The sequence below is a fragment of the Harpia harpyja genome, chromosome 2, assembly GCF_026419915.1.
Source record: "Harpia harpyja isolate bHarHar1 chromosome 2, bHarHar1 primary haplotype, whole genome shotgun sequence".
Classification (NCBI taxonomy): Eukaryota; Metazoa; Chordata; class Aves; order Accipitriformes; family Accipitridae; genus Harpia; species Harpia harpyja.
Window position 1 is genome coordinate 34,207,004 of NC_068941.1, and position 11,858 is coordinate 34,218,861.

The window sequence follows — 11,858 nt, forward strand, 5'->3', positions numbered from 1 at the left end:
GAAAAATATCAAAAAGGCCCACAGCGTAGCTGGGTCAAGCTCACCGTGTGGCGCTCTAATCTTTTAATCAAGAGAAGTCCCACGGCCAGATAAAGAGGTCCAAGGATGATGTGTGTGTGACTGTGGTTTCCAGAGCCTAGCTAGAAGAACTGGTCAGGTTCAGGCACTGAGATGCCATTTAAATTTTGAGATAGGAAAAGCTAGCCATGGAAAGAGAGGCCCCAGAGCAAAGCATCAGGGTTATCTTGTGCAGGGTGGTGAAAGGGGAAAGCCTGGGAGGACAGGTACCCTCCAAGGGATGAGGCAATGCCTGGGAAACAGCAAGACCCTACTAAGCAACCTGGCTTTTGATCCCCAAAAGTACATAAAATAAGGGATATGTAAAAGCAAACCCCAAGAAATGCTGAAAATGTTGATGTCTGTCTTCTCTCGTTTTTGGTTTTTTTTTTCAAGGAGTGGCGGATAACACAGTGTGTTGTGGACCAGAAGATCCATAAGGGTGCCCAAGAAGATGTGGAAGCTCCTGTGGATTTCTAATGAGCAATGTTGAGTCTGGCTAAGCTATGAGATTATGAGATCTCAAGGCATCTGTCCCTTCAGACAACATCGTAAAAAGTAAGTACAGTTGGTGGCCATTTAACACAGACTTGATGACAAAATTCACATATGAGAAAATCCTTCAGGGTCTTAAAGTGGTTTCCAAGCATAGATGCTGAAGATGTCCAATGCACTGGCCAGGAACCTGAAATGGAAACAGAAATTTCAGTGATCTTCTCCACACAGATAAACTCCAGTGTTGTTTTGTGTTACTGGAGGGATTCAGAGTATTGCTGACACTTTTTACCATTTTGCTAGAGAAAAGGAAGGAAAAACAAGACTGCACATATTGAGGAAGCCAGCCATCGGAGGATCCTGAGGACAGACCTGTTCAGCTGTCACTGCTGGCAAACAAAGCATCCCACTAAATTGCAAAAGCTTGTGAAGGGAATAAGAAAATAAAATGAGTTCAGTGGCAAGTAGTATTGGGTCTGTCTTAGCTGTGTCAGGAGGGAAGTCAGTCTAGTGCTGGGATCTGCCTCAGCTCCTCTAGGAGACTGACATCCCCGACAGAAGAGACAACAGGTTACTCGACTTGCTACTCTAAGCCTTACACCTAGCCATCATTCTCTTGTGTGGTGCCAGAGAAGAAAATAAGGGGTAGAAGAAGTGGAGGAGCAGGTCTCCCACTGGAGATCATACAGGGCCCTTTGCTAGCTGTTAGTAACCATGAAAGATTTAAATTTAATTCCATACCCACGTACATTGTCACCACTCAAATTAGAACAGCTATCCCACAGTGACGTGAGAAATCACAGGTTTTTAAAAATACATGGTAATTAAAACTATTAGGAAAATGAAACATTTTTATAACCTTGGTTTCTCATTTCTCCAGTGGGATTGTGGTGTTGGTAATTTAAGATTGGGGGGAAAATAAAATGTACATATCTTGGAAAGTTAATCTGGGGCTGAAGTGAAGGAATCCATCCTGTATTATGAAAATTGTCAGCAGCTGCCTCTGAAGGAAGCAGAAACAGCTCTATCCCACTTGTCATACAATTGTCCATATGGAAACACTTATTTGGGAAGAAGTAATTGAGAGCCTTAATACGAAAATCGTTTTAGTTTTGCCTCTGAATCAAAAGGTCCTTCTCTTTCAAGATTAAAATTTTACATTAAATATTAACAAAAGAACGAAAGCAATTTCTGCTGAGTGTTTATAGTGTGCCTGCGAAGCCGTCAGGAAAGCGTTTGCAAGGGTTTGCAGTTGCGGGAGGGTGTGCGCACAGGGCAGGGGGCTCCTGGTCTCATGAGAGGCAACTGGGTCCTCACAGGGCTGAGATCTCAGCCACAAAGTCAGCCTGGGAAAATGAAAAATCAGTTTTCAGAGCAAAGAATGAAAGAAAACTGGTTCGCCGCTTTGGAGGTTTGCAATTAAAACAAAGCATTTGGGGGCTGAGCTCTTCACACTGCTGAAAACCTCCGTGTGCTTACCATTTTGCACAGGGTCAATGCAGAGTTATGTCTGTGTCAGGATTTAATCTCCTTTCCTCCTCCTTCTACTACTTTGATGAATAGGCATTAGTAAATAATTTAAGACTGTAAATTGACCAAGTCAGTGACTGCCTTTTAAGATAAAGAGTCTTGAAGTGCACTAATGTAATCCATATAGTAGTTTGAAGTTCTGGATTACAGATGCCAGGTATGATGTTATTTCAGGGTGTTTCTGGCCAGAGTAGCCTGGCTACTGGAAAAAGTTAAAAAAACATATTTCCATCTCTGCCTAGTTTTAGGGATGGCTGCATCTAGATTCAGTCCATCTTCCTCTCTAGGTGCTCTTTGCCTATAAAATGCTCCCTGTGCGAGGGTGTTCCCCTGGCTCATGGGTGCTGGAACGCTGCCCTGGATGGTCCCACCACTTTCCCACCTGCCCCCTCTCCCCTTAAACCCATGCATAGACAGGGAGGACGATGAGCTCGAAAAACTGAAGCTAAGGGCAAAAAATCTGAGCACGCCGTCTGCCTAATGCCTGGAGCAGAGCCAGGCTTTTGGGTATTTAGAGCAAGGGGTACAAGCAAGTATTTATTTATTGATTGAGAAACAGCGCAGTGTTTCTCTGACTCGCTATCGGTTTCCAAATCTGATTTAAATAAACTCTTCTACTGCATAAATCCAGACGAAATGTCATTCACCATATGTTTATTACTAAAACTTGGCGCTTGCTTGCATCAAAGTAGTTTTCACACGCAGGCTGTTTGTTACAAAACCTCAGTGAAGCAGGTATAATTAGCATTAGCACTAGAGGGGGAAAACTGGGGCTGAGAACAGAGAAAATAATTTCCTCGCTGCTGCACAGGGAGTTGGCACAGGGATTTGGATTAGAAACAGCCTTTCCTAGCTTCCCATTTTCTTCATGCAGATGACTAGATTTGCATCTTTTATTAATTTTTGTAACAATTGGACAAATAGTACCTTGCTCATTTCTTAAATAAAGTGCTTAAAATGCTTGTAAGAGTAGCTTAGAAATATCCAGATAAACGGTCTTCCTACCTGAATGGCTATAACTACCTTGCAAGAAGATGTATGATGAGTTGCTGTATGCCATTTTGCATACAATCAACGTTTATCAACCAGAACACAAAACACTTTCTGAATACATCATCTATACAAGCTTTATAAATGATCCACTCTTGTACTGCTGGCGTAAGTCACTCTGATGAAGCCACACAAAGAGCCTCAAAGGGATCAGCAACTAGCACGAGACGGTTTTGTATGAAACTTCTCCAACCCTTTACATATCACCACCATTATTATTATTATTATTAAGTGCTCAGAGATTTTGGACTTTCAAACGAAGTTTGAGAGCTCTAAGGAGGCAAAGATAACAGATATTTTTCCCTTTTTTCACTTTAGTGTTTATATATGAGAAAATAAAATTATAGACTGGTTTTGGTATTTTTCTTGGCAGCAAACCAGACCTATCAGAAGATTAAATTCACATGCAGGTATCCCCCTTTAGTTAAATTCCTAATAAACATGAACTTGAAATTTTGTCTGAAAGTGGCAAAAGTAAAAATTAAAAAACCCATGAGTTCTTTCTCCTGACACGTGGAATTTGATTTTTCTTTCCTCTTAGAAAACGGCTTTATGCATGCTAATGGGTCTTTCTAGCAAATCCAAAGATTGATTCTCTCAAGAGCATAATTATGCATGCAAAGTCTTTGTCTTTATATTTCATTAAATATTACTTTTTAATTTACTTTATCCTATCGTCAAATTCTTCAAGCCTTTCTGTAGTAGAAGTGTGAGAGAGAGGGGCTGGGTAAGAGATCGGTGGAAAAATACTTCCTGAGAACTGCACTGCCCCTCCTCTGGGAAGCTTCATTTGCTCTGGGTGCTTCATCCGCTGTCGCCGTTTTCATGGCTCACAAGTCCGTGTTGCCCTGGTCTCCCAGCTCAGCTGGTCTTACTGACCTTTCTCTCCAAATCTCCAGCTCCTCAGTGCTGTATCGCTTACTCTGAAAGTCTTTTCCTTCCCCCAAAGCCCACAACCTTCTCCGACACACGAACTTCTCTGCCGTCCTCTATGTTGCATTTCCAAAGCATCTCCTAAATTAAAGATCTGCATTTCCGGATGTCTGGTGGGAGACACCGAGAGGCTTAATTTCAAGGAGGCTCCAGCACTCTTAATTTCCAGGTGAATTTCACAGGCCGTGCCAGCCACTCTGCAGAGCTGACTCCAGACCTCTTCGCTTTGGGACCCTCAGATCCCCTTGTATCTCTCTGCTCACCCAGCCCATAGGGATGCTGACTTCTTCCATGACCTCTCATGATCACAAATCTCCTTCCTTCACCCACAGCTGAGCCCCTCCAGCCAGTTCATGTGATGGCCCCATCAAAGTGAGGCGGGACTCAGTGAGGAGCATCTCAATATCTAGTATTGTCACTTTCCCCATCCCCAGTTGAAAAATGCAACAGTTGACTACCAGTGATCTCTGCACCCTATGGCAATGAGAAAGCAAAGTTTCTGGGTATGCTGAGTAAAGCGTATAGGAGTATGTTTAATTTCTAGGGACTTCAGTGGGATGGGAGGGAAATCAGTTAAAGGTGACTTTGTAAAACCAGAAACAGGAGTGGGAGCGACAGAAGGGTAAAAGGAAATGTTGGCCTCCCAGTGACTACTTTTAATTTTATGAAGAAATTACATGTTTTATGTAATCCACAAAAGTAATTGGTTTTGAGGGAGCATGATGAGGCCAGATAAAATAGCATAATCCTCTGGCTACCGTATGTCCTGTTTAGAGGCACTCAAACAAGACAAAAAATAAGCAAACGTCATCTGCTGCGCATACTGTGCATTCAGCACATGTTCAGGGAATTAGAGCTCCAGGTCTTTGGTTTCAAAATATGTACCCGTGTGATGCAATGCCTACCTTGTGATATACTTTATGTCTTTCAATGTTGCCATCATGTATTGGCTGCTCCCATTGAACCTAGTGGGATGGTTCTTCACATCATACTCAGATGGAGGAAAGATATTGCAGCCCAGGGTTAATTGGTAGAGATTGTAAGTGCAGAAGGATGATACAGTTGGTGTGAAACATATGATATACACAGCATCGCTCTGTCACGCATTTCCCTGGGTCTTAGTAGAGTATCAGAGACAAATTAAACCAATTTTTCTAGTCCCCAAGTTGTGCTGGAAGCTAGAAGTTTAGGGGTAAACTTTAGGAATATTAAGCATGCTGCTACTGCTATCACCAGTAATTTGGTGATAGAGCGTACTATTTTAAAAACCCTATAGTACTAACTCTTTCACAAAAGCATTTTTAGTGCATCCAAAGAGCTACTCATATCTTCAAAGAAAGGACGTTACCACTCTTATTTTCATCATCGTGCAAAAAAAGAAGAAATAAAAGCTGGATAAATGACATTTTCATAAGGCTTTTTTCCCCCATTATTTTGCACATGCCCTCTGGGAAATTTTCTGCAGCCTAGAAATAAACATACCTGAAGGGCTAAAACTAGGCAGCGTGTTAGGCTTACACAGCAAACAGCTCTGATGCTTTTAGGCTTAGCCCATTACTATGGCTGGTTTCCACGCAGCACTTTCTGGGCTTGGTTATCTTTGTTTTGGCCTGATCCTACAATTGTGTGGGGAAAAGCCTGGAGCTGTCCCGTGAAGTGCACAGTGTTTGCCCCAAATATTTCACCAGATGGGGAAAACGGGTGCTGCTGGAGGCATCCTGCAGAGTAGTGGGTTACGTCTGGGCTGTATAGCTGGGTTCTCCTCCCGAGCGGGCAGAGAAGTGGCCAGGCAGCTGGTGCCTCTCTGTTCCTGCTCCAGATACACTTCTGCAGAGGCAGCTGAGGTTATTCATCATCCCCATTCCCTTCTTTCCACCCTCTTGACTGCTGTTTTGCTTTGGGTTTTTTTCTCCCTTCGAGATATTGAAAGTGGCAAAGCTTTCACTGGCACATTAGTGCTGCTTCAGGTGAGTGGTTAGCAGGTAAAAAAACCCCTAAGTGCATGGGGAGGCACCTGGGATGCGGGTCGTGCCGTCAGCACGGAGGCAGGTAATGGAAAACCGGAGGGAAAAGATCATTAACCACCTTCCTCTGCATTGGCTCCCAGGCGGGGAAAGGGCTGCTCCTCTTTTGCCGGCGCGGCCGCCTCCTGCCTTGCTGCTTTGGCGTCTTCGGCAGGGGCAGCCTGGGGACGCTGGGTTTTTCAGGGTGGTTTATACCCTCTTACCCACAGCTCGGGCACAGGGCTAGACCGAGCCCCCGGCAATCGTCACCGTCCCCACATGCAGCAAGGATGGGGAAGGGGGGAAAGAGAGAATTTAGAAAGCGCACAAACCCCTGAATTTTAACAGAGGTATCAGTTTAAATATTGTATCTTTTTGAATCGCTTCAAAAATCACAGCTCAGGAATGAACCGGAGAATAAAACCCTGATCCAGAAAACAATTAGTTCCCCACATAAGCCCACTGGGACTATTACAAGAGATGGGCTGATTTCAGGATGGCACTCTATGGAAATTAGAGTTTTGTTCAGTCTCAAAAGGGAGGAATCAAAAGACGTGGAAAATGATTTTTTTAAAGTGTGTCTTGTGCTAAGAATTGGGAGTTTGGGAGAAAGGCAAATTATTTTCTTGAGAAATTGGCCACTATTTTGGTAGGCGTAAGCTGAAATCGGTGAGAGGGTGCTGGATTCAGCCAGCGTGGATGAGTCTGCAGCATCTGCCTGTGGTGTGCCCTCTCTGGGGTGGCTTGCTTTTCCTGGCTGCTGCCAGCATGGCTGAGATGATGGGTTGTCCTTGCTCAGGCTTTGGTCAGGTATTTTCATCTCTTGGGAGTGCTGTTTTGGTTATTCATCAAATACGTGGAGGGGGAAGGAGTTAAATAAATCCTACCACCTCAGAACATTTCCCAAAGCAACAAAGTTGTTTAGAAAGGAAAATGAAATAAGACCAGGTTACAGATGATGCATTGAAATGCAAATCCCTATTGACTCAAACATGCAGGGATGAAATAACAGTTTTACATCAGCAGGGTCAAAGAAAAGAAAGATGAAAACAAAATAGAAACTAGGTCAGGCAGGAGCAGGGTAAAGGCCATGAAACTAAGACCTAACAACAGCCCTGTAGTAGCATGAATGAATGGAGATGACGGTAAACTGAATGGGATTAATTAGAAATGTAACTTCGCATACAATTGGGTTGTTTGAAATGCCGGATACATGCATTTAAGCTTATTTGAGTTGCCATAACAACCCGATACAAGCATCATATAATCTTTTATCGCATTATTTTGGATATGATTACATTATTTTACAACTTTGGTTGCTAGGAGAGCACAGTACCTTTCTGCAAGCTTCAAACAATTCTCAGGTTGCAGAGACATCAGCTTCTTGTGGCTGGCCTCTGAGATAGCTTGTGGAATCATTAGCAAGGCAAGAAACCAAATTATACATGTAGGAGTGAGTTGCACTGGGAAAACTGTCTGCGAGAGGATGGCAGGGATTTTCTCCTGCTGCAGGGCTGGCAGGGGTTGCTCTTGTTGGAGAAGAGCTGGGAAGAAAGGAGGAGGCAGTCTAGGGGCAGCCTTGGAGGGAGCTTTATTTGAGAGGTAGCTTAAGCTGAGGAGCTTCTTATGCTCGTGTTTTGACGAGTTTGTATTAAAGAGTGCAAGTTGCATTTCATGCCAGCAGATTTCCTTTGCTGGGAAGGCTAATAAATGTGGAGTTACAACTCTAAAGTAATTTCTAACATAAGGGCATAAGCGAATTCCCAGTCACTGCACCGCACTTTTGCCCACAGAATAATCTAATCTACCCAGAGCAAAGACAGCAGATAAACTGTGGTGCAGCTGGCTGCCCTGTGATTTACAGCACCAGGGCATTGCAGAAAAGGAGTGGTTGCTATTTAAGATATAATGGCAGGCATTCCTTGGGGCGCACCAGACAGCAGAAAGCAGCAGTAGGCAAGGCTAAATGTGATGGTTCATGTGTTGGAGATGGGTGTGCATCACACTGAGGAGGTGTTGTTCTGGCACATGGCCTTACAGATGGATTGGGAGGCCAGTGTCGGTGGCTTGCCATGACAACTCTGGATGGGGGGAATACAGGAGAGAACATGATTTCCTGCAAATACCGACCGCTGAAGAATGCAGCGCCGGGAGAGAGAGGGCAAGGCTGGCGGGAGGTGTTTCTCTGCCTGGAAAAAGGACCAGCAATACTTCCCTACCTCTGATATCTCTGGAGGCTTTAACGCTTTGCAGCTTCTGGAGTAAAAGGCATTACAGGTCTGTGTGTGGATTGTGGTTACAACGGGTAATACGGAGATCTGAAATGAATAGGAAGATAAGAACACTGAAATATTTTTAAAGTGTGTTTAAAAGCCAGGAGTTGTTAGTAGGAGCATGGCTTTTCTTTTCTTTTTCCTTTTAGATTTATTTATGATTACAATAGCTCTCTGGGAAGATTTTGTTCTTAAACCACACCCAACAGTGAAAAAGGGAAGAAAACTAGTTTGGTTTTTTTTTTTTCCCCTCAATCTTCTTCCCTCCTGTGCCTTAAATTGAGATTGCAATTAAAACAAAAGCCCAGTTGCCCAAGAAACAAAACAGCAGTTCACGGGGCGGCCTAAATATCAGCCTCATCTTGTTTTCCTCTAGTCTTCTCATTTCAGAGTTACAGCAACTGGACAATACGGGCAGCAGTGCCAAGCCGGGGATTTGAATAACAGCATGCACGTCTTACAAGGAAAACATGGAAGCGGCGCGTTCATCGCTCCTTGCGACAGCCGTGTGTCTCCTCGGAGGTGCGGAGGGACAGAGATTACAGGCACAGACCTGCAGGAAGAGGGATTTGATCTCCCAGACAGTGGTCTGCTTGACAAAGCTGCCAAACTAACATTTCTCAGCGGTACAGGACCCTCCTCCCTCTGCTACGAAATGTCAGGCTTTGGCACCTGCAGAGTACCTTGCTACTTTGAAATGGCAGCCTGGCTCTCTAAAGTGTCACCAGCGATCCAGTCCCCAATTAACGGCACGGGTTTGTGGGTTTCTGACACTGTTCTCAAAGCTCCTGTGGGTTGCTGCAGCCTACAAGCCAGGGATCATTTCTGCTTTGCAAGACTCAAAGGAGAGGAAGGGAAAAAAGCTGGGAAGGAAAGGCTACAGTTTCATTATTCCATGCTAGCAGGATAACAGAATACATTTCCTTTAATACTAAAATGTGTCATTTGAGAAAAGATCCTGCTGTCTGATCAAGCTCTCCATTAGTTATTTTTGCATGTGCATGCACAAATCCAGCAGCTAAGCCTACAGCACTGCTCTATATTGGAAACCAGAAAATGCTGCAGGGTGTTTCTAAAGAATAGCAATTTGGAGGTTGTGGGTGGTTTGTGGGTGTAATAAAAAAGGCTGCATACCGAGGCATCTGAATTAGGCTTCTCTTCAGGCTGCTTACAGTCTCTATCAAGATCGTTAAGAACCTGATTCTGCCATCCTTATCCTCACCTACTAGCATTTACTCCTGTGAGCAATTTTATTTAAGTGCCACCCGTTGTATCCAGGGCCCTAACGCAGAAGCTGAGCAACAGTGTGGCTGAACACAAGTGGAAAAACACTGAGCTTTACTGTACATACTGCTGCTCCCCGTATTTTTAGCAGCTGCTGAAAGCCGAGATCAGTTGGTCACCAAACCACGGCACATGGGGGACACACCGCCTGTGTCATCCCTCCACGTTGCTCACCATCCCAGAGGCTGCCAAGACCACCACGGTCAGCATCAGCAGAGGGTGTAAACCACGCAGTCGCTCTCTGCGCGCCATCGACTTGCACCATCCCCCTCCCTGCCACGCCGGAGCATCGGCTCAATGCCCTGCCATCCCCCCGCTCCCACCCATGGTGGTCAGCCACAGCCACCACCATCTCAGGACCCTCCATAGCTCTTATCTTCCCGGTTGGGTTTTTGTTTTGTTTTGTTTTATTTTGGGGGTTTTCTTTGTTGGGTTGGGGAGGCGGTTTTGCAAAACTCCCTTCTCTTCCACCTGAGGGTCCTTGTTCTTGCTTGGCTTGAGGGACTCTGTGGGATGTCATCTGAGCTCCTTGCACCTTGGGGAGGCAGACTGCCACCGGGCTGCCGGCTCGTGCCCCGTGGGTAGCCAGGCTGCCGCACAGGCAGCTGACTCCAGCCTTGCCTAATCTGGTTGATCGGTTACTGCGGAGGAAAAAAAAAAAAAAGCCCAGTCTTTGTGCTCCCTCGAGCTAAAGTTTTGCCTGGCTTTTAACTGCAGTAATAGCACGCTTTATAGCCTCCGCGCTCCCACTATGCATCAGCGCCAGAGCGGTGCAGGAGCCAGCTCAGCCCGAACCGTTACTTCAGGAGCACGCCCAGCAAGTTCCCCCAGTCATTTATAGCCCTTATTTTGCTAATGGAAAGTTAATCATTGGCTTGAAGCTGTGCAAAAATGTTAAGGGAGAGAATCACAAGATCACAGGAAGAACTCTAATGTGTTTCCTAGTACGTCCCTTTCATTCGCCCCCACAGATCATGGCTCTAAATACCTCAGGGTGAAATGTGTCTGAGCATTTCAACACCTAGCAAATATTAACTACCTCAGAGCAGGCTCGAGCAAGCAGGCTTGGGGGGTGCCTTTGGGCTGCAGCCTGCAAAGTCAGGAACCTGAGGTCTGTGGAAATAGTCACTTTTAAATTTTGCCCTTGGTTTCTGTAATTTTGTGAAGGACCAGCACTGGATAGAGTAACGCCACAAAAGCACTCACGACACCCGAGGACCCTCCAGTGCTCGACAAACATTACTTCATTAAGCTTTTTTATGCCTTTCCAAGGTAATTATGGCATCGTTATCCCTTCCTGCTTTTAGAAATTGGGAAATTAGGAATTCTCAGAGAGTAATGCAGAGCCAACTGACTTGCAATGTCCATCAGTTCTCTGCAGAGCCTCTCATCGCTACCTAGCACTTCTGACCTGTGGTGCAGAGAAGCCCACCTGTGTCCTCTAGCTAAGAAAGCTAAACACGCTGCTAGCTGAGCTGTTTGTAAAAAAGAGAGGGGAAAAAAAATAAAAAAAGAGTCTGTGTTCAATAATGCTGAAGACTTTTCTTTCCAAAATCTACTTTTCCTGCTCAGAAGCCATATTGTGTTGACTGCCCATCAGAAGCAAACACGGTAACGTGAATGGCAACCTCCACATGAGGAAGCTGAACAGGTAGGATTACCTATGGGTATAGTCTTTCTTATTTCCTTTAAGTCCTTCCCTAGTAGTCATTACTGTCATTCCCAGGGGAATAGTGGATAGTGGGCTGAATGGACTTTATCAATACATACTGATTTTAGTGATCTCTTTGGTCAAAGGAAATATGAAAACAAATCTGTAAAGACTGGAAATGTCCTTCTTGGTGGACCAAGGGGACTAGGCCTCTGGATTACACCTGATAATGTATTTGTCCTGCAGTAAAAAGCAAAGTTTCTTTGCACCCTCTTTTTTTTCCAAGCAATATTTTCTGAAACTGGAATGATAGGCAGCTGGTTAAAAATGCATACGGCAAAGAGAAAGAAAAATAAAATTCTCGTGTTTATGCAGAACAAGCAAGTGGAGAGCGTGGAAGTGCTACGTCCCTGTTGGTAATTTATCTGTGAGGTTAGGGAGTTTTTTGGGTGTATTTTTGGCCACCCATGGAGAACAAACTTGAACCCTGGTGGGCGGGCTTGTTTGCCTCACAGCGATGCAGCTGTGCTCTTTAAGGAGCAGCATCCCGTAGGAATAGAGCCCACAAAGCAAAACAGGCTG

The 11,858-nt window shown here is 44.8% G+C and overlaps 1 long non-coding RNA gene across 1 annotated transcript; it reads left to right on the top strand.

Moving 5' to 3' along the window:
- The first annotated feature begins 233 nt into the window (after positions 1-233).
- On the top strand, positions 234-9,476 carry LOC128152467 (uncharacterized). The gene is made up of 2 exons (XR_008238664.1): positions 234-615; positions 8,718-9,476. It is a non-coding gene; the product is annotated as an uncharacterized LOC128152467 (long non-coding RNA).
- The last annotated feature ends 2,382 nt before the right edge of the window (positions 9,477-11,858 follow it).